Genomic DNA, 26,709 nt, shown 5'->3' with positions numbered 1-26,709 from the left:
CGGTGGAAAACGCAGGCCCCGTTGCGATGATTAAAAAGAAATAAACCCCCCTAAAAGACTCCGGACTGACTTTGGACCCTCTTTGACGGCTCCCGGCTCCTCAAAACCCCCCTTTTTACCTTTGTCTTTCTTACCTTAAAATTTAAAGCAAAGCGTAGAAGAAACTCCTGCACGTAAACGGAGCGTTGTAAAAGATTGTGTTCAATGAATAATGAAGCATGTCCACATGATTGACTTGATCATTTTCTGGTGCGGAGGGGGAAAAGTGCGGCGCGGGGCTGCCGCGGCCGCCCGCCCCGGGCAGCCCTCCCAACTGCTTCCCGCACATCCCGAGCACAGAGCGCTTTATTTTAATCTGCCTCTTTGCAGAATAACCCCCTTCATTGATACCGATCGCCCAACATCACAAGACATCCCCGTCTCTCAGCGTGGACTCCCCCTATCTGGTAGGTGAAATGCATTGTACCATTAAAAAAGCACTCCATTGTCGTCTTGGCATAATTCACAGCAACTAGATAGGTCTTGCGGCATTTAGCTTTGATGAGCCAAAAGCTCAACCCTTGATATAATAATCTACAAAGAATGGGCTGTGATCGTCCATTTTTTTCCCCTCCCCGTCTCGCAACTAAGAAACCATTTAACCCGGCGCAGCTTGGTCGTGACCTTGAGCCCGTGTAAACACCCCTGAGGAGCCCGCGCAGCCCCCGCGCAACCCCCGCGCAGCCCCCCGCGCTCCACAAAGCGCCCTTCTTACCTGCTCCCGAAAGTATGCAAAGTCTGCTCCTCCGAAAAAACGGGGGGGTGGGGGTGGGGGGGGGCAGGAAAAAACTCCCGGAGAAGCGGCGGCGGCCGGGGGACCGGAGCATCAGTCACCGCTCCGGCGTTTAAGAGAAGTAATCAGCGATAAAGTGACGTTGATCTGCACTGTAACCTTGTGGCGTATTTAATGTAAATAAGCCAGTTATGTTGCCAATCGCATGCACACAAACACATAAAGGTCCTCAGCGTTGCATTTTGATTCTTTCCATTAGAGCCGACTTTATTTACATACACTATTTAGGGGATCATGATAATTCTAAAACAATACTAGTGCCAAATGATTATGAAAATATGATTTTAATTAATCACGTAGTAGGCAAGGAAATTAGCATACGGTAATTAAACTTAGGGAAAAACGTCATGGAGGTTCTCTGCCTTATGGGTTCGGAATAATCATTAAACGATGGGTTTTCAGGACTTAATTATCAAACAAATAACTTTTTTAAAGCAACTTTACAAGGTTTATCCGCAGGGCAACGATTTAGTAAATAATATATAACCGAGCAAACAAGGTGCAAATGTGACTGGTGAAATAGGTTGTGTTTCTACAAAGCAGGAGCGGGCGGGTGGGGGGGGGGGGAAGGGGGGGAGAAGCTGAATAATGCAATTATGGATTCTGTGTCCCATAGTTGACAAAAGCATGGTGCCTCAATAGAGTCTTTGTTATGGGATTATATAATGATTGTGGTGTAATTATGGGAAAAAAAGATTTAGTAATAATAAAAAGTATCAAAATACACCAATGAGCAGCTTGTTTTAAAGAAAAGGCTTGCATGTGACATTAGGGGCATGTTAATAACAAAAAGCCAGAATCCGAAAGGGTTGACAAATAAAAAAGACTGTGATGCGCATGATTAAGAAACGATGGAGACAGATTGATTATTCAAAATGCCGAGCCACAGGGACACTTAAAACATTGATTCAGGTAAGACTAGTTTCATCTTGACTGAAATGAGTTCCCTGAAGATAACTGGCATACATTTTAAATCAGTTTACTACATAAAAAGCATAACATCACACGCTGAAACCTTCCAGTTAAAATAGAAGTCCGATGGAGAAAAAAAAAAAAAAAAGAAAAAAGAAAAAGAAGAAGAAGAAGAAAAAAAAAGTTTATGTTTGTGCAATTCCCAGAGGGACTATGGAATTGCAGGGGAAGTGGGATAGATTAATTAGCTCTTCCTAAACACTGGACTTAAATGTGCCCATCTTTTATAATCCCTAGTCTCTGTTTCTGGGCTCTGTGGTCCAATCCCACTTCTGCAGGTTGTGGGGGTGATAGTAATAACCCAAAAGGTACCATAGGACCCACAGGACTTCTGGGTGTTTTTTTTTGTTCCTGGAACTGCAGTGAATTAACTTTCTGCAACAACTCAAAAATTAGCAAGATTTTTCCAATTGATTTTTCAAAGTGAAGTTTATAAATAGTTGTTCAGAGCTATTCTTTTTTTTTTTCTTTTTTTTTGAAGGAGAAAAAAGATTCCCATGCCTATAGGAAAAAGTTTAGGAATTCACTCTACATTTTCCAATTTGATGTGTCTGAAATTTTCTTTGAACAAATTCCAAAATACAAGTTTTTTTCTATAGAAATTAGCATAGCAATCACATCAATAATATCACTATCTCTATGGGAATGATAACTGGAGCAGTGGGGGTGTTCTTTATTTCAATTCTTCGTGGATCAACTGATTATATTCTGTCTTCTTTTGAACTTGTTATTGTAAGTCAAGTGATTCTTTATAAGTGACAGCCCTGACAAAGAGACGAGGATGGGAAAGCAGGTCGAAAGGAAGTCGCCATATGGACTTTAAAAAAGGCACTTTTTAAACAAGATAATGGGGAAATGGATGTTGCCTTTTAACCCTGTCAAGGCTGAACATTATTAGCAGCCTTATAGAAGAATGAGCTATACCTTTCTTTTTCAATATCAGATTTCACCTTTGGATTTCCATACATGGGGCTTCAAATATAAACCGTGCAGGAGGCAACGGTGCTTCAGAGGCAGAGGCCAAATCCAGCACCTATAATTGCTGGAGGACAGGAGACTGCAGAGCACTGCTGAAAGAGTTACAGGATAGCCAGAGTTCAGGAAAACCTCATGGCTCTTCTTCCTGAGGCAAAGATAAAGATATCGACTGGAGAAAGGTGAAACAACAACCAACAGCAAAGGAGATTTGGACATCTAACTGGGATTTCCTGTTCCTCTGGTGTAAGTGCATGATGCTTATTTAAAGACAACGAATAGAGTGAAAACAAAGCGTGAACATGAGGGTTTTGACCCAGATCCTTGCCAGAATTGAAGTATTTCTTCTCCTTTTTCTGGTCTGGAGAGAACAGGAATTTCCCTCCAGAAACTTTAAAGTGAAGAGAGATTAAGAACTATCTCCCAGGAAACTGGGATTAAGTTCTAAACCCTTGCTAAACTGAGGACAGAGTTGTGGTCCACCACTGGTGAATGTCCAATCTGTTCTATCTTTTTTCACAGTTAGTTGGAGGGTTATCTGGATGGATCAACTCAACTCTACAGGAAGAAAATGTCAACCAAAGACTTCTTAAAATCTGGAAGAGTGGGATACTATGGACAGGCACTGGTGCTGTCAGAGGAGGATGCTGTTAACAAGACTGTTAACAAAACTCACTTTTTTTTCCCCACGGTCTCATAGGCATGATTATTTGGTCTGGAATGGCTGAGCCTTTCCAGAGTGGACTGCAGAGTGATAATGCTGGACCATGAGCTAAGTACATCCTAAAGACAAGAGCCAAACGTAACTGACTCAGTGACAGGCTCCAGCACCTAAGCAATGTGTACTCATTAGATGGGATACAGGAGACCTCAGGCATGAGTTCAGAGAGCCTTTGCTCCAACATCTTTTAGAATTCCTGATGTTCCCAGACACCGTCAGCGTTTTGTAGTTCCCTTCAGTATTCCTTTCTGCTCCTTCCCATCTTTTCACTTCTGTTCGTTTCTCCTCCTCTTGCACCCAGATAAAGGTCTTTTCTCTTCAAAGCCTCCATGTTTTCTCAACCATCCCCAGCTACTTCTCCAGCTTCTTTAGTTGACTATTCCCTCCTGCACCTCCTCCATGAATAGGCAGGAATATGCTGCTTCTTTAAAACTAGGCAAAAAGAATAGAAAAGAGAGGAGAGAGCAGAAGAAATGTATCTGGTTTGCCCTACTCTGAAGGTTCTCTCATTGCCTTAGAGAGCAGTGGGCACCTTCTCAGGGAGTGGAAGCTATCAGCTGCAGACTTGTCAAACCTCAAAAAGTAGGTTGAAAGAAATGAGAGCTGAATTCTTTGGACAGGCAATGTTACCTTTCCCTGTGATTTCTGCTTCTGTAGGATGACAGACTTTTGGAAGATCTCATTTCGGGCAGACATAAATAAGAGGAAAGAAAATCCCAAATCTCACAAGTTTGATGAGCCCAATGAAAAGCCCAGGCTGGAGGATTATTTTACTAGGCTTTACACAGAAAAGTAGCAAAAGACAGGTGGTCATACAGCAATTTACATGGGGGCAAGTGGGGGAAAAAGGAGAGGGAGAAAGTTTTGTTTTATATATTTAAATATTCATAAGTGGTTTGCTTTATGAGGGAGGACTGAGGAATAATCTTGCCTTTGTTCTTAAAAAGTGTGATCAGCATTTCCTTCCTAAAGAGAGATGATAAGCAACTGGGCATTCTTTTAACAAAGTGGACTCTTTTAACAAAGGCTGCAGAAGCTCACTGAAAGCTTCATCCCTTTAAGAGGGGGTCTCTTTCCCGAGGAAGAGCAGAATGTCAGGTCTATTGATGAGGAAAAGCACATAAAAGGAATCATCTGATCGCAGGGGCTTCAAATAAGCAATTTCAGAAAACTTGCAGTAAATGTTTCAGCAAACTCTGGAACAGGTGGTGCGATCTGCATGGCAGTCTGAGCCAGTGAAAACACAAGTCATCCAGCAAGGAAGTCGCTGAAGCACAGTTCAAGAAGACATAAATAAAACACTTTCACAGGAAAAAGGGAAACCCCTTCCAAAATGCCTGTTACAAACATGAGGGTTTCCTGGGCAGAACCCCAGCAAACTGACAAGGTGGATGGAAGTTTTCTCAGTCATACAGACTGTGTAAGAAAGCTTCCTAGAAAAAGGACTTGGAGATCTCAGCTTTCAAAACAGACCAGAGGCAGAACCCATTGGAGAACAAGCTGTCTGTTTCCCAGGGCCATGGCCAAAGTAAGTATCTCTTAATAGACCTGATCAGCAAAAACTGTATGTACCATCATCACAGGGATTCAGTGGTAATCAGAATTTGTAAAACAAAAAAGGTGTTGGTTTGTTTTTTTTCTGGGGAGATAAATCTGCATCCTCAATTGCAGTCAACTGTCATTGAGCCTGACATCTCAAACAACTTGCATGGGTCAACTGAATGCATATACTAAGGCCAGGAGTCTACTCTGGTCAGTTTTTGTGATGAAGTCGTTGCACCAGTTCATCAAAACAGCCACCAAGGAAGGATCCAAAAGAAAGCACAGAATGGACAGCAGGAAGGTGTGCTATGGAAGCAGCATCTAAAGCCAGTCTATTGTGGAGGTGCACCCCCCTCTCACAGTACCAGCACTGCTGACCCTTTTCCTTTGCAAAACTGGAATCATAGAATCATAGAATAGTTAGGGTTGGAAAGGACCTTAATGAAGAGAAGAAGTCCTTCAAAGTACTGACTGACAGACTAGTACATGGCTTTAGAGCTTTCTATGGATAAAAATGATCTCTTTTTTTGTTTCTATAGAACATAAGATGTTGAGTAAAGGGGTAAGAAAGGAAAGGTTCCTTTTTTTTTTTTTTCCACAGAACGAAAGACTTTTTTTACATTAAGTAGTGAACAATGTTCTCAGTAGATCCACCTAGTGGAATCGAGCAAATTCTGCTTCCAGAATAAAGACACAGCTTTTATAACCCCATGCAGGACATTCTTCTGTCACCATCTCCCATTCAGCACAACAGGGGCTCAGCTGCCCTCTGAAAGAGCAGGAGTGAAAGCTGCAGCCCCAGAACAAACACAGTATAGAAGATCAGGAGACAACTGTCACTCCAGGAGTTAAACTTTAACATTTAAATTTATGTGGGCTTGGTATAGTAGGTCTGCTTCCCCAGCTGTAATCAGTAGGAAATATGATTGACCAAGAGGAGAGAGTGCTGAGAAAAATATCCAAAATAATAGCTGAACTTCAACTTTAAAGTGCATTATCACTGACCTAGCTCCTGGAGCAAATTCACATATAACCTATTCTCAGGCTGTCAGAGCACTTGAGGAGCTATTTAGAAGAGATGGTGAGATCTTACCTCTGAAATAAGATTCAGGAATAATTTTGGATATGCATTTCTTCTTACTCAACTAACCTAACAAATTCACTTTTCACCATTTTCCTTAAACTTCTCCCATTTATTTCCATCCTGGTCCCAAAGATCACGGCAGTCCTCAGGCTTCTGATGATTATAACCCTGTAGCTCACCCCAGTGCTCAGGCTGCTTTTCCTTATTGATGAACACCGATATTACCAACCAATTGCTGTAATGGATCTCCTATTCTACCCTGGCTGGGCACACCAAGCCACAGGGGGGTCCCCCATTCAGGCATTGGAAGGGCAGGGAAGAGTGGCTAAGACGGGACTTGGGGATACATGAAGTTCAGTGCAACCCGAACAAGGATGGTGTGGTACAGATGCCTGGAAAAGATGGAATGGAGATTCAGTGTTGTTGCTTTGCCTCCAAGAGTTGTTTTTATCAATTCAAAAAATAGTTCTATCTCCATTTTTTATTCTTTTCCCCTAACAAGCTTTAATGAAAAACACACTCCTCTCTCTCTAGATCATTTTGCCCTCTTGGCCACGAGCTTTACCATTACACCTGCCCCTTGAAAGGGTTGCTCTGGATGTTCAGATACACTGGCACAGGACCAAAAAAATGTACTAAACCTGGTGTCTGAGAGCATGAAAAAGTAACTTCCCAGAGGGAGGCACTGCTCTGCCTGCTCTGTCCCCCAGCTTTGCCTTTGGGGAGGCTCCAGTGACAGTGCAGCATCACTTTCAGCTTCAGCTCGCTGGCATGGAGCATAGGGACCATGCTCTCCCATTGGCAGTGCACCACACCTCAGATTTTCTTGCGGGGTTGCTTTCTGAGCCAGCTAATAAAACAGAGAGGACTATCTCACATCCTCCCAGAAGACTGGACACTTGAAAGTGATTTAGGCAACATCGCTGGGGAGCTCTGGAGGCTCTGGGATCAGGACAAAGGACTGCGCCTGCTGTGATATGTGTGTGAAGAATATACATCAATACAGACTGACACCAGTGCAGAGCAGAACACCTGAAAACTGATGAAGTGGAGAGCTCTCTGTGTAATGCAAAGCATCTGAATGATGTGTGTACACACAAAGATTTGTTCAGCCCTGCTCATATCCAGCCCTCTTGGACAGTTGGATTTGATTTGCCATTTTCCTGCCAAAATATTGTTCCTATACCTCAGCACCTGGCCTTTCTTCAGAGAAAATGTGTACAACTCCCCTATCGTCACCTAAACCAGTCCAGAATATGAGTTCAGGAGAGGTTAAATGGACCTTCTTTAATAACAAACATGTTTCTAATAATTTAAAGCCTCAAAAATAAAGATTTGTCTTTTTTTTCAGAATTTCCTCTGCTTCTGTAATTCTGCTCCTATGCTGCTATTTCCCCACCTATTTCTATCTAACCTTGAACTGAAGACTGCCGTAACCAAAATGCAAGCTTAGAATGAGAGGGTCCCACAACATGCAGCTAATTAACTCTGTCTGCACAGCCAGCAGAGGGAGGCAAAGAGTAGAATTATTTTTGCTTACATTATTTTAAACAGAATTTTAAGGATTTCTTGACCAAATGCAAAACTGATCTCCTAAAAGCTAGTACTTGAAATGGTTAAAGTAGAAAGTTCCACATGCATTTGACAATATCAAAGGTGATGTCAAAGAACACCACCACTGGTGGTTATAATTTCCTTTCTTTCTGTGGCACTTAAAGGGCTTTAAGGCTTTGGATATTTATTTGCAATTTTCTCACCTAACCAAAAAGGTGGGGTTTTTTTCCCAGATAATAATTAATTTTATATCCGAAATTTGAGTCTTGTTTTCTGGAAAGAAGTTATACTTAATCAGAGAAATTTGAAGGTAAATCATTTCACTTAAACAAGTGAGAAGTAACACCAAAATGTAGGAGTTGCCTTCAGATGGTTGAAAACTTCCTCTACCAGAACAGCTGAGAAAGGACCATGCTTTCTGTTGAGCATTCACCAGTCCCTCTAGCTACGTATATTTACTCCACAGAAGAGAAAAAGTGTGAACAGGGTGGAAGCAGGCCAGGTTATATGCGTTTTTTGAGCAACCTGGTCTAGTGGAAGTTGTCCCTGTCTGTCGCTGGGGATGAGCTGGATGAGCTTTAAGGTCCCTTCCAAACCAAACCATTCTAGGAGTCTATAATCCTATGAAACTTGAAACTTGAAAAGTAAGTAATGAAAGAAAAGGTGGGAAGTGAAAGGGATGAAAGCAAAAACTCAGGTATTCTTACATCCTACAAATTAGCAATAACAAATTATCAGAACAAGGCTCCACATTTTCAAGTTTGTTAGGAATTATATGAAAGGCCTGGAGAACTCAAACAACCTGTCCATTTTCCAACAACATCTTAAGGGTTTCTTTTTTTTCTTATTCCATTTCATCTTTATGTTGGATTTAAGCATCAAGTGATGCTATTTAAGAGCATCGTTTTAAGATATAATGTACAAACTGGAAGAGCCCTCAAGGATCACAAGGCATGAGCATGTATGGCCATGTTGTTTTACACCTCTTTAGCCAGGACTTGTCATTCTGAAATCCTACAGATGTGCTAACAGCTGCAGAGGTGGGTGAGGAGCCAGAGCTTCCCGCTTCCTGGAGCCATGCCAAGCCAGCATTGCCTATAGCACTAACAAGGAAGAAATGGCTGAGATAGGATAGATCTTAATTCACAAAGAACGGGAGCCACTGCATGGGGCATCCTGCCATCCCCATAAAGATAGATTGCCTGGTGCTTCTAAGCCCACACAGCCAGACTGCATTTGTAAATAATGCGAGTGTTTTTTTTTCTGTTTCTACAGTAATTTAAGCTAGAAGCAGCAAATCCTCAAAAGCAAAATGATACACCAAGCAAAATCAGTGAAGCTCAAAGACTGTGCAAATTGCACAGAGGTGTGAATAGGACTTGTTATGTCTTTTTAGGCATCAAAATATGCCTAACAATGTGTTTCCAACCAAGCTCACAGGCGTTTTAAAATGTGCTATACCCTTTTACCTCCTCTATGCCTGCTTGCACTAGCCGATATACGAGCAGCAATATAGGTTTGAGGTATGTCTTTGTACAAACAGGCTTACATTACTTCTGCAGTCTGGGTTTTGCAAGCATTGCACTACAGTAATTCGTTTCCACAATATGGCCCACTGGGCAAAATTCAGGTTACACTAATGAAAATCTTGAATAAATCCTTGAAAGCTAAAACTAATCACCACTTTAGAAATCCAAAGGTGATGAGCTTATCTGGTTAATAATAAGCTTTTAAAGAAAAAAGTTATCAATCTGTATTTAACCAATAGACAGGAACTGGTTCAAAAATAGTCTTTCCAATCCATCAGGTAAGGAATGCCTATTAAAAAACTATAAATAAGCATTCACCCGAGAGCTTGGAATGGCACTTTGAGAGTCTTTCTGGTCACTCAGGTAAATAATGAGTTTTATATAACCTTTCAGCAAAGATTTTTTTTGTAAATGAGGAAGTGAAATGCAGAAATGCTTCTGATTAATGTTAAAGTTGGGGTACAAGCCAACCACAACTGGGAATTCAAAGTTAAAGCAGGCATTGTTGTTTACTCGCATTGTTTCCTCTAAGGGCCTGATTTTAAAGACTTTGTTGTCTTTAGTTCAACTTCCTTTGTGATGATTTCAGTTTAGGATTTTATTTATATATGCCATTTACAAGTATTTTTTGCAGTATCTGTTCACATAGCAGCCACTAAAGTCAAGAAGAGTTGTAGAGGAGGCCCCTAACTGATGTGCAGCTACCAATGAAAATGACTACAGTGATCTGACATTACAGTCCCCATAAAATCTGCAAGCACTATGTTTGCTCAAATCTTAACATAAAGGGGAAAAAAGTGAAAGAAAAAAAAACAAACAAAAAACCAGCCCACTTTCTGGTATCTCATTTTGTTGATATTCACTACTCTCCAATAAAATCACTTTCATCAAATATTTTGAGCTTTCCTGATGACTAAGAAAAAACATACCCATAAAGAGATCCATCAATTATCTTAAAATCAAATAACCTGGCAACCAGGATATATGACAAAATTAAATGTAAGCCCTTTCCTGGATATCCGGACAGTCCTCCCTAAAGGAGCTGTCCTCAACACCTAACACCCTAGGACAAGAAGAGAAAAATGGGTTTCATACCCTGCAGGTTAACAAACTTCATTTATTATATAAGCAGAGAAAGAAGATTGTACTGCAGACTACAGGAAAAAAAAGGGAAACTTCTCCCAACTATAACTTTGGCAATGTGCACGATGAGACAGACATTTGAAAAGGCTAAAACGCAAACCAAGAGAGGAAAAAAATGTATAGTGTTTGTATTCAATAGAGATCTTTCCTGACCCTCATGATTCTAAAGAAATATATCCTTCCAATTGTTCCATATTGTGTTAAACATATTTTTTGCATTTATTAATAATTCAAACATGTTGTTGTTTAGAAAGAATATTCACATCGTGTGTTCATAGTTTCCATATACATATGTCAAACTTTATTTTGTTTTACCATTATAATCTATGAATGGATTTACCCTTTGTTTCTGTTTTCAAATCTCCAAGGAATGTTTGATTAGGTAGGAGGGTTTGTTTTATGCATTACTTGTTCATCATTGCACAAGTGCACAAGCTAAACAAAGTTGGCATACTTCATACTGATTGGTGGAAACAGTGTAGTTAAACAGTGTAGTTAATACAAGCGAATGAGTAATTTCTCACCACAGCTAATCAGCTGCACAATAGCTATGTATCAGGCAGTGCAGCTATATATCAAAAATGCATTTTAAGGTAGCTCGTAGCATACATGATTATCTAGTAGTATCTGTTACAATCATTTCATATTAACACATTCCTCCTGTATTTATTTAATAAAACCAATCTCATGTTTAGCAGTTTATAAACATAACCAGCCAGAATACTAGGAATTATCAAGTTAATGGCAAGCCCAGGAATGTTCCAGCTGGTACATAATGGAAGATATGTCCAGGTTGCTCCAATTTAACAATGTCAGGTGAAAAAGCAAAGCAAGAACACTGAAGATGACAAAACAGCTTCTGCTGCGCTGAAGAACTTAAATCAATTTCATAATTCCACACCTATCACTCTGTACGTCTATAACTAAGAAATAAGAAGATAAATACATTGCAGTATTATTTACCAGGTGTCTTCTGCATTAACTCTTTTCCATACTTTTGTGATGAGCTGTGCTTTATTATTACTTGTAAATCTGTCATTCCTTTGGAATGTATTTTTAACAGCTCCGCATCAATACAAGCTCAGAATGGTGTCCCACTATTAGAAAACAAGGTTGGGTTCAGTAGGAGTTAACATTAACAATTCAAGAGCCTGTAGGAGAAATTAGAAACATGAGCCCTCCATAAGGATGATAAAATCAAACTGGAAAATAAATGTATTCTCAAATGTCATAGTAAGAAAATGGATGAATATATGCAACTAAAATGGTCTCTTAAATTTCAAGTGCATGGCCAGGATTCTCAAGAACTCACTCCCAAATAGAGGAAGCTGAATTAGAAATCTATCAAGTAATCTCACCATGGCATATCTGGACATGTAATGCAAACTTCGTGAAGTCCACAATTTCACCCTACTAGACTAATCCAAAGCCCACTGGGATCTATTGCTCTGAATTTGATGAGGTTTGGATCAAGCCTTTTGAAGATAAAGAGTGAGCTGGAAACAAAATGATGCCATAAATCAGAATGAGTGGTACAGAATTAAGTAGTACAAAATATAGATTTCAGTAGTATATTATGCTAAGGTTATAAAACAAAACAAAAGAAAACAACACAGCTATTGATACATAAACAGTAAGAAGAAAGGTACATAAATATTTGTGTTATTAAGGAATTAGTAAAATTGCAGCACTTTACTTTCTTAAAAAATAAGACTTTGATATTCACACTTAAGGAAACACTTTGGCTCTGATAAAACTGAACAAGTAATTAAAAATTATAATATTAATTTTACCCTTAACACAGATAGTAAACTTGACAAGGAAGCTTTAATGAGTTAAAGTGAAAAGGCCATGCCTAAATTAACTGTGTAAATTGGCAAAGGGAAATTTATTGTTTATACTGACCACTTTAACTTGTTTTAATGTTTGATTTTGAATTACATAGATTAGTTTTCATTGCATGATACATTAAATATAAAGATAAAAGAATTCCTCTCAGAATCTGCTTTCTAGGACAGGTAACAAAGCTCGCAAATTAATTGGCCGGTAATATGCTATAATAGCAACTTGTAAGCTACTGGTTCAGTAAAGATTCCTGAGGGAAATGCCAGCTACTGGAATATCTTTAGAAAGTCAACATAAAAGATGAAAACACGATCACACTGAACTTTGTTAAAAATGCAGATGGTTCCACAGCGTATTGTAGCTGTGGGAATTCTCAGTACTCTGGAAGCCATCAGCTCCTGCAGAGCACATCTGCATGTGCCGCAGCCCAGAGGTGCCGGAAGGGTGACGTCCAGGCACACAAGCACATCTCAGGTACATGTAATGCTAACAGCCTTCCTGGAGAAGGTGGAATGGTCGATCTGCTATCGTCTGAAAAGATGCTGCATGTTTATGAAAAGTGCATGGCATATTCCAGAACAACTTTTTGATAAAATAATTTACTGCCAAATCTTGACTGAAATAACCGTGACGTAAAAGCCGACATAGATGTATACCCCATAGGGAGCTGTCTGACTGTATCAGGTTTTAATGTATCTTTCTGTAAAATCAAAGATCCAAATGCTAAATCTAGCACTGAGGGACACCAAGGGAATTTGTGACATTCCTCAGCGGACTCAGTGTCCATAATCTAGTGAATGGATAAAACCAATCTCAATAGTTAGTTTCTTATTTGTGACAAATATAATATTGATGATATTTTACTTAACTGTTTCATAACACCACACTTGTGAAGATTTAACAAAACAAAAACTGCTCACCCAGAAATACACTGCAACAGATATTGGGATTATGTATATAATTAAGAAACAGTCACTGCAGAAGACTATAATATATCATGGTTTACAAATTCAGATCTTTCAGCTCCTAGTAAATACTGTCAAGCACCAAGAAATCCTGAGCCAGAACCAACTAAAAATAATGGAAAGATTTCCATTTGCTTTAATAAACGATGAACCAAATCCGTAAAAATGAACCAAACTAGTAGATGTGCTGTTGTTCAGAGTAGCTTCTAAATAAATATATAAATGACATTTCTCACTCTGAATATTCTAATTCTGGAAGGCACATAGCAAAAAAAAAAAAGAGAACATAAAGACTGTACATACTGGTAAGCTATTAGTAGCTCACTCCTATGTAGTAACAGTGCAGAGAAGATGGTCCACAACAAGTAAACTTCAGTGTTCAGTTCAGATACAGACATGGAAATGCAATTCAGCTAAGTCAGCCAGCAAACACTCACTTAAGCCTCCCAGAGAACATTTAACTGCAATTCCCACTCTCTCATTGTACCTTCAGGGGAGGAATCCCCTGCCCAGCCAGTGAGGTTGGCAGCTCTGTCACCTCTGTACATACATACCATCCTTCCCACCTTGGTACCCTGTGGAGGAAGACCAGCTCCTGCTCACTACTGAGCCCTCACGATGCCCACAGTGGAGACCCCTTCCTATCTAGAAGGAGAAAAAGGCTTCTTACAGGTCCCTCAGAGAAGGGGGACACACCAGATTTGTAATTGAAGGTGCATTGTTCACATGCATGTTGGGTGTCTAGGGTGCTGCCACCAGAAGGCACAGGGAATCACATGGGAAAGGAGAAAGAAGTGTCACCTCAGTGTTGTGGTTTAAGCCTATCTGGTAACTCAGAACCACGCAGCTGCTTGCTTGCTTCCCCCTATTTTGCCCCCTTGCTTCCAGAGGGATGGGGAGAAGAATCAAAAGATCTCACGGGTTGGGGTAAGAACAGCCCAGTGACTGAGGTATAACACAAAACCACTACTGCTACCACCAGTGATAATAATGATAAGGGGAATAACAAGGGAAAAGAATATAAAACTAAAAAGGGAAGGGGAAAAAAGCCAATAAGCACAAGAGCTACACAACACAGTTGCTCACCATCTGCAGACAGATACGGAGCCTGACCTGAGCAGCAATCTGGGCCCTCCCAAGTGACCCCCCCGAGTTTACGTACTGGGCATGACATGCTGTGGTATAGACTACCCCTTTGGCTAATGTGGGTCAGGTGTCCTGTCCCTGCTCCCTTCTGGCTTCTTGTGCCCCTCCTCACTGGCAGAGCATGAGACTGAAAAGTCCTCAATCAGAGTAAACATTACGTAGCAACAACTAGAACATTGGTATTATAAGTGTTATTCTCAGACTAAAGCTGAAACACAGCACTGCACCAGCTGCTGAGAAGGAGGAAAATAACTATTACAGCTGAACCCAGGACATTCAGCCACATCCAAACTGTAAATGGGGATGGGCAGGGTGGGAGGCTTTCTGCTGTTCATTCAATATACCGTGAACTATCAAAAATCTCTTTTACATGCTTTTTTCTACCTCCCTTTTGAAAAGGGCCAGAATTACAACCAAGAAGCTAATAATTTGCTATGAGCAGTGGTATTTGTTGAAGCATGCAGTTTCCAAATGGGAATTTGGGTTTGTTTTTATTCTTCACTTAACACTTCCCCTGCCCAGGGCAGACGTTTGCACTGGTGTTGTTCTGACTATGACAACACACAGAAAACACATGGCCTAATAACTCTGACTTTAAGAGACCTGTGGCTTCTAACAGTGTGATCACAGAGGAATTTGCCCTAAACAAAGCCTAAAAGCAGAAGCACCCATCGAAGTTAGCAGCAATTAATGTCTCCTCAGACTGCTACATGTCTTAACTATATCTGGAGGGGATCTCATCTAGCAGGGAGTGAAGGGGACACTTGCATGTGATGGTCACCAGGCTTTCTGGAAGTGTCCTTGGCAAGGGTGTTACTAGCAATAGCATCACAATAATGCAGTATGAGCATTTGATTCCCTACAAAATGGAACTGGAATCAGCCCCTCCCAAAAAAGCTCACACAACACAGCTCAGGCAGCACGGAAGAAGCCCTGAAAAACCCACAAAAATTGAATCTATTAGAAATATTTTCACTTGTCCTGTTATGACCTGCATAGAAAAACTTTGGGAAAAGCACATCTCTCACCCAAGGAAGGCCGATGGTGAAACTGGTTCAAAGTGGTGCTTCCCGAAGCCTTCCCATCCATTAGCGGGGCTTGTCCCGAAGCTGTCTCTGCAGCCATTGCCAGCCCAGGCCAGCCATGCCATAGAGGGTCTGTCTGCCTCTTCTCTGTGCCTGTGCACCATCCCCAGCTCTCCTTCTTCAAAGCAGGATGGCCACCATGGCAGTACAGTTCCCACTCGCCCCATTTATCATCATGGCAGGTTGCGCTGTCAGTGTATTGGTTAGCAGGTCAATAACAGAGTAATAATAAATACTGTGGAATTACATACAGAGCATAAGTGTGTCTATTTCACAACATAAATGAATAATTTTCAAAATGTAAACATATTTATACACATTTACACTTTGTGCTTTAACACCTACAATATCTTGGCCCAACAAATAAAGATTGACATCTTAAGATTACTAAGAAGCCCATTTCTCCTGTCAGTGCAGGCTTATAGCATCCATTATTGCTGGTGAGCACCAAGTGCACAGACTTAAGGGAGGAGAGACCCTTTAAAGGTTTGAACATAAACCTTGTCTACAGATGAGCCAGGGAAACATGAGGAGCCATACAAGGTTAAAGTCACAACCACCATTTTAAAAAACACAAATCAAATTCATTTGCTATTTGCACCTGAGCAAACTTATAATCATAAGCCATAAGGAGAAAAGAAAGTGTAAGAGGAAAAAGATGCCTCTTCAAACTTAGTGTATCATCGCAAATATGTTAACTCCATGTAAGAGGCAACCTAAGGGTATCAAGTTTAAAAAGCACAGAATCAATAAAAAGTCATTAAAAATCAATGTATGAACTGGTTTGCATGCCCTCAGCTATCACTCCTAGGTAATAATGCTCTAATAATTCTCAATTGATATGCACAGAATATGGCAATTCAAATTTATTGGAGTACTTCAAATTTTTAAGTTCTTAACTTTGCAAAAGATTGTTTTTTTGGGGCCAAAGCAGTGAAGAATGATCAGAAATGTTTAGAATGCCTTACATTTTCAGTAATTTGAAAGAGATTAAAGAAGTAGACATGAAATTAAGAATGATTTAAGAATCATTGGATCACTTCAAATTGCTACAAATGTTTGAATCACAAACAATGTTGGTAGCCAGTGCACATGCAGTGAAAGGGGTCTATTCTTATGTCAATGCCCAAATGAAATCTCCAATAGCATGAGACAGTTCTACATGAACAACAAAAATAAATGGAACCACTTGCATGTGCAGAGTGCGCAGCAATTTTCAATGCAAGACAAACCCTTACTCCTGAGAATCCCCCAAACCTTTCCAGATCAAACTAATTTCAATGCGAGTTACGATTTAAAATTGTCTCTCCTGTTAGAAATTCTGGATGATGTTAACTTTTATTTCTGGTAGACAATGCAAAATTTTGCAAAAGAATTCTGTGCAACCATTTGGAAATGCATAGAAATCCACAGCGGAGAGCAAGCCACGGTCCCTGTGCACATAGCGGATGGGAGCTATGATGGAAGCTGCAAATCCAGACACTGGGAGAATCCTGACCCCTTGGGAATAATGATTTGTCATTCCAGCTCCTACTGATCCAGGATTTTCATCTTTGGTTTTAGAAGTCTTCTATAAATACTACAGCCACGAAGATACTAGCTGTATCCGAAAGCCTAGCCCTGGGAGGATTTTGAGGACAATGCCTCCTGTGTTTCTTAACAGCAAATGTGTGGCTGCATTTACTTTTTCTTTATGCTCACTCCTGGAAAATATACCTAGAGGGAAAAATTTAACAGCTCAGTCCAGCCAAGATAAAAGCTGGAGAAAACAAGGCATTAAAAAGGGTTAAGGTAAAATAATAAACTGTTATTAAGCCTATTAACAGTTTTAAAACATCATTGTTTATGGCATGATAGAGCTTGGCTTTTTATGAGTGTTTCATTGGTACATACTACTATTTAATGCCATGGATCTCTGCTTTAAACCCCCTTGATAGCGTACTGATTTAATCGAAATCAGCTAACTCTGCTTTTAAAACAACATTGCCACAAAAACAGAGGTTAACATTTCATAACTTCAAACCGCAAGCAAAAAAGCTAAAATTTTATGAGGGCCTTCAAAAATAATACCCGTTTTATTAAGTACAAAATGTACAGAATTAATCTCATGCCTTCATTCTGTTGCTTGGAAAATGAAAGGCGCTTTAAAAACTGTCTCCATTTTCTTACCTCCCTTTCTGCATTGATGGCCAGTAGCTGTCATGCCTCTGCTTATGCCGGTGACACAAACCCAAAGTCCACTCTTGAACTCAGGACCAAGACATAGTAGAGCAGTCTTTTATTAATGTTGCAAACATTCTGGCATGAGTAAAAAAACCCCAACATTTTATGCATTTTGGTGTATAATTTAACTTCTTTCACAACACTGTTACTTATTGCTACTTCTCTGCAATTCTTTTTCTACGCATTATCTTACACTTGCTCAGTATTAGCTGAGGAAAGAAGGGGGAAAAATAAACCACACAACTTTTATCCAGTGAGACACTTTATCAAAAAAAATCTGCAAGAAATTGGTTGTTACCTGCAGATAACAACTGGTTTGTTAGTTAATGGCTAGAGGCAAAGCCAAGGCCAGTTAATGCTCCAGCTGTCCAGTCATTAACTGCAGTAAAGACTGATTTTGAGGAGGTTATTGCTGTGATAAAATATCCTCAAAAGATTATAACAGCAATAGTGTACAGAAAAAAAAAGTATTAGTGGCTATAGTGTGACCGAATGACTGCATTTGAAAAATTGGTCATTCCCTGGCGGTTCATAACCGATTTTCCACCAGTCAAAAAGCAAGTTGTGCTCTGTTAGGTTTATTGTACAAGGCAATAAAAATATTGGCCAGGTTAAATTGTCAGCGTGTTATGACATTAACCATTCTTTTACTGTGTTTAATTTAAGTGTTACTATGATTCATTATGGAAAGAAACTCTCCTTTGCAAGTAAACAGGCATTTCAGCGCTGGGAACAGATAGCAATAATAAATGTGAATGCAAAATTAAATTTCACTTGATAGCTTCCCCCCTCTTCATAACAATCACCTTTTTTTTTTTTTCACTTCCCATGAAATACTTCAGAATTCTTGGCTATTTAGTTTGCAAGGTTGTCTTCCAAAGTTTGCATTATTGATGCGATGCCTGGCAGCAGTACTCTAGTTAAGAGTGTGACAGCATTTCCATTAAAAAACATTTTTGATGGTTAACTTGGCCATCAGAAGTCGCCTTGTGTTTCATTTGGCATGTGGATTCACAGACCTCAGCATAGACCTGAACCCTGTGGGCTGTTCCTCTCTCTCGCTCTGTTGGTTAAGATCAGAAATGCACATGAAAAAAATGTACACATGCAATTTCTGTGCACACGATTCTGTAAATCTGGATGTTTTGTATCAAATTATGGGAAAATATGCAAAGTCCTGCAGATTTCTATGTTAATTTGAATACTTTTATCATAAAGGCTAAATGCTATCATAGCAGTCTTAATATACATAGAGAGACTACACCATAACCACTCCAAAGAGACATAGGGTTTATTTTACGCACTTATAATAAGAATTCTAGGCAGATTCAGAATTGCACAACTCTTTTTTTTTTTCTTTTATCCTTATTATTCACCATCACCTATATCACAAGCGGAGCCATTGAACTTTACATGGCTAAAGAATTAGACTAAAATTTTCAACCAAATGTGAAGCAGTTAGGCTGAAATTTTAACTAAAATGTAATGGTTACCTAATTCCAAGACGTTGCTCTGAAGAGTCACACTTAAATGATGCAATGAACAAATTTTGCAGTGATCTACTGATATCACCGGCATCTTGGCTCCACAAAAAAACAGTATTTGAGCAACTCCAGGGGTTTACTACAGTTTAAATTTCACTCTCTTCCCAAGAACACCTGACTCTTATGCCAGTGAACCCTGGCCATTATGATTAAGGATTTTACAGACATAAATGATGGTACAATTTATCCCACTGCATCAAGGCTTCGCAGAAATCTCCAGTCACTTACCACACGGCCGCTACACACAGCAATATTAAATTCCCAGGTCTTCCACAGTTAAGGCTGCCTTCAATATCCCTTAAGGGACTGCTAAAGTTAACTGCTTTTTTTTCTTTTAATACTAGCATCCTCAGAAGTGAATTGTTAACTTTTTTTGCTACACTGTACTACTACATCAAATGATTATGTCCAGAATTTTAAATGTAGTGTCAGAACAGTCTCCAACAGCAAAGCTACATCCAGCCTCCCTAAGAACCTGCTGCACAAATGCTGCTCAGACCTGTGCCAATGCTGTCAGCAACTTCACCAGAAATCAGCAGTGACCACACCAAAATGACCAAGACAGTATATTCAGGCACAAACTGGCTGTGATTTCTGAAAGCCAATACTTGGAATTAGTGAAGCTCACTTCACAATGCCAAAATATTCTTCAGATGTAGTGACTCTATGCTATAAAATTACACCATTATTACAAAAAGGTCTGCATGTTCATTCACAAGCACACAAACATAAAATAATACATGCATATATATACACATATATTTGGGAGGGTATGCATTATGTATATATAAGATACATGCATGTATACATATATGCATATATCTGTGTGCATTCATGATTACACAGAGATCCCAAAGCACTCAACGCATACTAATACCCAGAAGCGCTTCAAGCAGGTGCCAGTAATACCACTTTAGCCATGAACCATTGTTGCACAGAGGGGTTAAGTGACTTTTCCAGTGCCATACAGCAAATCCAGGGAAAAACCAGGAAGAGCTCATCTGAGCCCAGTTTGGTCTCCTGGCCTGGTCACAGACTAAATCCGTATCATGTCATACCCTGCCAGCCCCATCCTCTCCTTAAAGTGCCGCCAGTAACATCTCAGCTCTGGTATAAACCGTGCTACCATGCATAATAAAACACATTCACAGCCTGTGAATGAAATGTATGTCTTACAATTAAGTCTACACAAATGATGAAACTTCAAAATACAATTCAGAAGGATTTCCACTACATTTGATGCCACAGGCATCACAGCTCCACTTGTGGATTTACCAGCTGCTGCTCCAAGGCTAGGGCCAACTGCTTTTGCCAAAGGATACTCAGATGATGTGTGAAGCTGGAATGTAGAAATAAATGTTTTTCATAATCTTTGATGCTAGAGCTTTAAAGAAAACTCAGGCTTCTCTACTAACCATGAGCATGCTTAGACATCCTCCCTACCTTCCTGTCTGGCCCACTGATGCTATGGTTTGGTTTGATTTTAGTCATCAGTTGGCTGTAAAAGGGTTATAATTATGGCACACTAAATCACTACCCAAAATAAAGAGTGGACAGGTGTCTTTATGAGTCTGTTCTCTACTGGTTTTCAACCCTTTCCAGATGAAGTTACAAATAGATTATTCTATTTCATTTTTTTTACTCGTAAATGCAACCTTTTAAGATAAAGTGATTCCAGAGGGTTTACAGATGATTTCCCATTATTTCAGTGCTTATGGCATACAGGCACTGCTAGTGTGAAGGGAAGAAGCCATTCAAGGCAAGGACCACCATGTTCAATATTGCAAGGAATATAGATTTTACCCAAGGACACCAAGATCAGCTTTTATGTTACCAAAACATGCAAGAGGAATTCTTACACAGAAAATTAAGATTAGCTTGGTCTTAATACTGAGTGTTCAACAACACTTTAAGTAATTTTAAAATTAAGGATTAGAGGGAGGGTGGGAGCATGCATCCTTCCAATCTGCTTGTAGTCCATCATCATGTTTTTATTACTATGTCCAGAATAGATGAACTTCTGACCCCTGTACTGTCTTGAGATTCTCTAGATTTGTCTGCAAAACTATAAAAGACCCTGGCATTTCTCCGGCAGCCACATTTCTCTCTACTTTGGACATGCTGCAGAACACCAGCCCTGGTAGCAATAGTTAACAGCAGTCATTTTGTTTCTGGAGTAGGAATCCCTGTGTCCCCCAGGAATGAGATACAAACCACTCACCATTTCAAAGTGAGGACATGCGCTGGCAACAGCACCAGTGCTGTTCTCTGTATCTTGTCAATTTGAACAATTTCTCTACACTGACCACAAATAAAGACAGGCTTTATAATTTTTTTCAAAATACTTTGTCAGATCTATGTTAGACATAAAGTCTTGCAGTTCTTTTCTACTTTGAAGAGAAGAGTCAGGCTTATAGTCAAAATCACCTTCAGCCAAACTCCCACTGTCAGACAAGTGCATCATCGTGGATCTTGGATTGATGAACTACTGTATTTTAGTTTTTCTGCCAAAGCAACATGGGTCTCATCAGCAGGAAAGAGAATAGACTGAGACAGAGAAGAGAGGCAGCACAACACACTACACCTATGCAAGGGCTGCCAACAGCAGAAAAGGGCACTCTCACAAAGGGCAAAGGCACAGATGTATTCGAAGGACAGGCAAAGGCGCGAGAGGGAAAAGAACAGAGGTGGTACTCAGAAAGGCATAGTGCTGGAGGGGTTTATGGAAAGAAAATGCTGGCAAGGACTGAGCAAAAACATTGCAAGTTTTATCGTGTGAACACTGAGGCAGCAGAACCAGCTTCACCAATTTTCTAGCAAGGAGCCTGTGGCACGGAGGCAGTTGAAATGACATGATACATGAACAGGTCTGAAGAGAGCGAGCTTGAGGGGGAAATATTCATGCACTCTTCCTATGTCTATGCATCTTCTTAATTTTTTACAAGAACCCATATTTTTGAGTTACAACATTAGTAATGGTGACCTCATCAGATAACAGCCTCCTTCTTGTGGGTCTCTGACCCTCCCTGGCTTCCCTTCTATCCTGCTGGAATGTTAGACAACAGCATTTCCCACCTTGGGTTGCATCCTCTGCCCCTTTGTAAATGCCCTTTCCTTCCCCTGCGCTCTCCCTATCTCAGCCTCTGCCCAGAGCCCACTGGTAGTGAGATTTCCTCCTCCGGCTATGCCTGCACTGCCTTATCCTTCTAAACCCATTTGTTTGTGTTTGTTTAGATCTACCAGTAAAAAAAAAAAAAAAAAAAAAAAGGATAAATGAGAAATGCATGCTACGGGTGAAATTTATCCCTATATTTTCTAGAACCACTTAATTGTTCACAACCTTATATCTTTATAATTCAGATCTCCTTGTATGATATCCATTATATATCAGCATTCAGTGCTCCTTAAAACAAGCTTTAGAGCAGTTCGGGTTTGCATGCTGTTCTCTTACACATGGACACACACCCATGTGTGTACACTCATGCAGATAGACACTTTCAGGGGGAGAGAGGTTTAAGACCAAGAATTTCTTTTAACTTAAAACTTATTTAAGACTTAGATAAAGAGTTTTAAAGAGTTTAAGCCAGATTTATTTTGGGTGACAAGTATTTCTTACATCTAAGGGATAAATATTTTCTCCTATTTTAACAATATCTCTTCCCTTTGATTTTCTCACACATGCTGTATTCAACTAATAGAGTACAAATGCCAAAACAATGGAATATCCAGGATTAACTCAGAAAATGCCATTAGATTTTGTGCAGGCGTAATGTAGAAATGGCACAAAAACTTGGGATCCTTACAGATCATTTCCAGTGACTCATTTTCTAAACTAAGGGAGTTTTAATACTTGAAAATATTCAATATATTTCATAGAGTCATTACATTTTGAACAGTTCTGAAATAATGCCAATTTTGCAACTTAATTTGTTAAAATGATGATAAACGAGAAGGCTGTCACTTGACAGAGAAAAAATATCTCTTTTTTCTGTTATCTGCTTTGCTGTAAGGTTAATTCTTTATATTTTATATTTAAATTAATTCGGATTGCTTTCATAATAGGGGGCTTACTACATTATAGAATTAGTAAAAAAGTGGGGAAAGAAAGACAGGAAGAGAACGAGGGGGAGGGGAGAGGGTAGGAAGACATCAATTAAATATTTTTTTTTGTCAAAACTCAGATAGACACATATTTTAGTTTGGAGAGCATATGCTGCTCTTGATGTGGATCCAAAACTGAGGCAGTGTATTGAGCAAAATAAAACCAGCTTTGTAATTATTAGCAGAGACATATTTGTGAGGGCCATTTCCTGCAGAAGATGCCACTTTTATTTCCTTGCCTATATCCTACTCAAATCCCCTTAGCAGAGAAGATAAGGAAGAAACAAAGTTGCAGCATGTGTTTAAGTAATAAGCCATGACTAATATCAGCTTTTTTTGTCAATTACCCACACCTTGGAAAGTCCTGGAGGGTCTGTGCCCTGCAAGAGTGGCTGGAGGTCTCCTCCCATTGTACTGGCCATATTCATGAGTTTCAAGAAAAGCATGAAAGTAAGCCAAATTTGCCAGTGGACACAATCCACAATCACTTTTTGGCCTGGATCAAAGCAAAGAAATCAAAGCTCTCAGGGATAGGAAAAGCCATGAGTGAAGTGCAAAGACATCATCTGCCACACTAAATGACAAAATAATTCAGTCTCCACTAGCAGGTTGTCCATAGATATTATAACCTGCAGGAACAGACAAAGTACAAGATACCAGAGAGGAATAAAGCTTACAGTATTTCTCTCTAAAGCCATAGAAAAGATATGGGTCTTGATGACAGAAGGAAGCTGATAGTTCAATCTCAATTTGAGAACTGTTGTCATTCTTACTTTTTGGGATATTTTTTTCAGCAGAGCTGAAGAAAGAGTACAAGACATGACTAGCTGAGCAGAGGATCAAAAGAAAATTAGTTACCTGGGCAACTATTTGTAGGGTAGGAAAGGGGGGTAAGGAAACAAGAAAGTCACTGTTCACTAGAATGAGAATAAAGCTATTTGGCAAATGAGGGACAGACACCAGTTCTTGGTGATTAAAAGGCCAAATGCTCCCGTTTTGGGGATTGCAAATCTGTGCTTATATCAGCACCTGGAAGACCATTTCCAGGGTCTTAAGGCTCATCATAAAACTGGTGATATAATTTTACAAACCTGTATGACCAGAAATGCATAAGTTGCCTATAGCTAGCTAGTAGTACGAATGTTGTCAGAGTGAATTTAAATTTTGTAAAAAGCGTGTATTCTCCTTACCTATTATTCTATATTGTTTGTTACCATTTGCTTCTCTTGATGTGTTATTTCTCTTTAAGGTGGGAAGCAGGAGGATCAAAATTTCTCACAAAAAGCCAGATGAATTTTTTTAAGGGGCACATAACTCATAAGTCTGCAGAGAGCTACCAGGAACATTTAGTAATTACAGTATTAGACACCTACAATAACTTATTTGACATTATCCCTCTGTATCACCATACTACCATCACCTTCTGTGATGCCTGCAATTTATAGATGCCACAGGAGATGTGTGCATGCCATTGACAGGGCCCTCATTCCCTCAGTAGGGTGCAAAATGTAGGTAATAATTTGATAAGGAGAAAAATCAGGGATAGCTATTCCATGTGACTTGCAGGTTCACAGTTCAAAACTGTTCCCAGCAAGGTAAGTGGAGAGTTGAACTCACCTCTTCAGGTACATTCACTTCATGCATCTTGGCTCCAATGAGGTAAGATCCAAACACCCAAAAGAGTCATAAGCATTTCTGTCTGCATGATGGTTTGATCCACAGAGCCCAGAAGGATCCCTGCTAACTCTGAGATTATATCTATGTCAGTACAGGAGAACTCTTTCATTGATGAAAACTCTCTAAAGGAATCAACACAAGAAAACAACTCTTGCTGCATTCAAATTGTCCCAGAAATTTGGAAAATAGCTTTTAAAAAGGTAGATATCTAAAAATTGCCACCCTTTTAAACTTCAATTTCAGATTTTTTATGTTATGGAAAAAAAAACCCAAAACAAAAAAACAGCCCCAGTAGGCACAGGGGGGCAGTGCATTAGTCATGGTGCAAATACATACAACGACCTGACCCCTGCCTCAGAGAATTTTTTATCAGCCTGTAATTAACCTTTTCCTGATCCTTGAAGCCAGACTAATCAAAGGGTCTCTATTCTGAGTTTAAATTCATTCAGCTGGGAAAGGAAGAGGATCTATAGAAAAAATATTTAAAAAAATATGATTTCTAAATTACATTTTATGTGGGACAGGACTCTAACAAACAATGCTAGCTCTGCCAAATCTCTCCTGCCCTAAATAACCAACTCTCCTTGTACAGCATCTGCTGTCTGAAAGCACTTTCATTTGTTTTTACCAATATTAGTAGTCAGTAATTCAGTACCACATGAATGGGAAGCTTCTAGAAAACTTGGATGTGTTTTGTGGCATCTTGATGAATGGCTGACTGTTGCATTGTTATAAAATATACTAAAATACTAGAAAAATCTAACTTTATTGTGATAAATCTGCATGCACAGGGTTGAACAGGAATAGTTTCCGTGCTGAAGAAAGTGTCTATTGACATACTGGCTAAAAAAGCTGGAGGTTTCAAAAGACCCATTGACTCTCAATGTAAATTCAACTCTTTACAAACCTTATGCACGTCTGAACATCAAAATTCCAATCTCATCTCTGTTCAAACAGTGCATCTGAATCCAAATTGAATAGGTAGAAACCCCCCCCCCCGCCATGGGAGTGTAATCCATAACACCTTCCTCTACTCTCTGTTATAATCTAAGGATTGCTTTTGTTTGAGGAAGGAAGGCAAGAAAACACTCCTTATGAGCACTCTCAGCAGTTCGGCAGGAGGACAGAGCTGGTTGCATGCATTGCTGGATGAGTACTTCGGAAGCTTAGCACAGGAGAAATAGGATGACATTAAGGGCAGTGACTGGGTAAGTACAAGAGCAGGTATGAAAAGAGAGAGGTAGTGTAATTAAGGGATGAAGTGAAGTAGTGGTGCCCAATGGATTTTAGATAATAGATGTCATTAAGGGTGATTCAGAAGATTGAATTGTACAACACAAATCAGTGTGGAATCTGTGGAACAAACCAAGTAGAGAGAAGCATCACTACTTACGGTGGAGAAGTGTTGGTGTGCTTTGTGCGCTGCCATCTCTAAAAGGGACTGAGCTAACAAGAGAGATGATTAGTTTTCTAGGGGCAGAGGTTAAGGATGTTAGCGAGAGGGCTGATGTGTTATAGTCAAGAGAACTGGGAATGAATCCTGTATTTGTGCATGTGGAAATTAAATGATGGCAGAAAGGCAGCAAAAGATGTTTCAAAAGAGATTGGGCTGTGAAAGGAGAGAAAACTACATTTTTGGTTCTGTGCTAGTTCTTCATAAAAATTCCTAAGTAAATCTTGGCAAACTTGCCCTTGCAAATAGCTTTATGACTGACACCATTTGCAAATGTTAGATTAAGACAGTGAAATCTGGCTGGCTACAGCTTTGACT

The 26,709-nt window shown here is 39.7% G+C and overlaps 1 protein-coding gene and 1 long non-coding RNA gene across 6 annotated transcripts in view; one reads left to right on the top strand and one right to left on the bottom strand.

Moving 5' to 3' along the window:
- The window catches only part of ZNF536 (zinc finger protein 536), a 349,390-nt gene extending 348,075 nt beyond the window's left edge, over positions 1–1,315 (bottom strand). For 2 of the 4 annotated variants that reach the window (XM_062604932.1, XM_062604935.1), the window contains exon 1: positions 135–269. The gene's annotated coding sequence lies outside the window, so the exon portion shown is untranslated. Of the gene's footprint in view, positions 1–134; positions 270–754 lie in introns of those variants that run through there. The other 2 variants (XM_062604933.1, XM_062604934.1) reach the window with 2 other exon arrangements.
- LOC134156676 (uncharacterized) overlaps positions 311–26,709 on the top strand; it is a 52,332-nt gene continuing 25,933 nt past the window's right edge. The window contains exon 1 of one of the 2 annotated variants that reach the window (XR_009962017.1): positions 311–446. This is a non-coding gene — a long non-coding RNA (uncharacterized LOC134156676). The remainder of the gene's footprint in view (positions 447–26,709) is intronic. The other variant, XR_009962018.1, reaches the window with a different exon arrangement.

Source organism: Pezoporus occidentalis, unplaced genomic scaffold (assembly GCF_034315485.1).
Source record: "Pezoporus occidentalis ecotype Australia unplaced genomic scaffold, CSIRO_AGI_Poc_V1 ctg89, whole genome shotgun sequence".
Lineage (NCBI taxonomy): Eukaryota > Metazoa > Chordata > Aves > Psittaciformes > Psittacidae > Pezoporus > Pezoporus occidentalis.
Note: the sequence above shows the minus strand (reverse complement) of the source record. Positions and strands in the feature narration are given on the sequence as shown.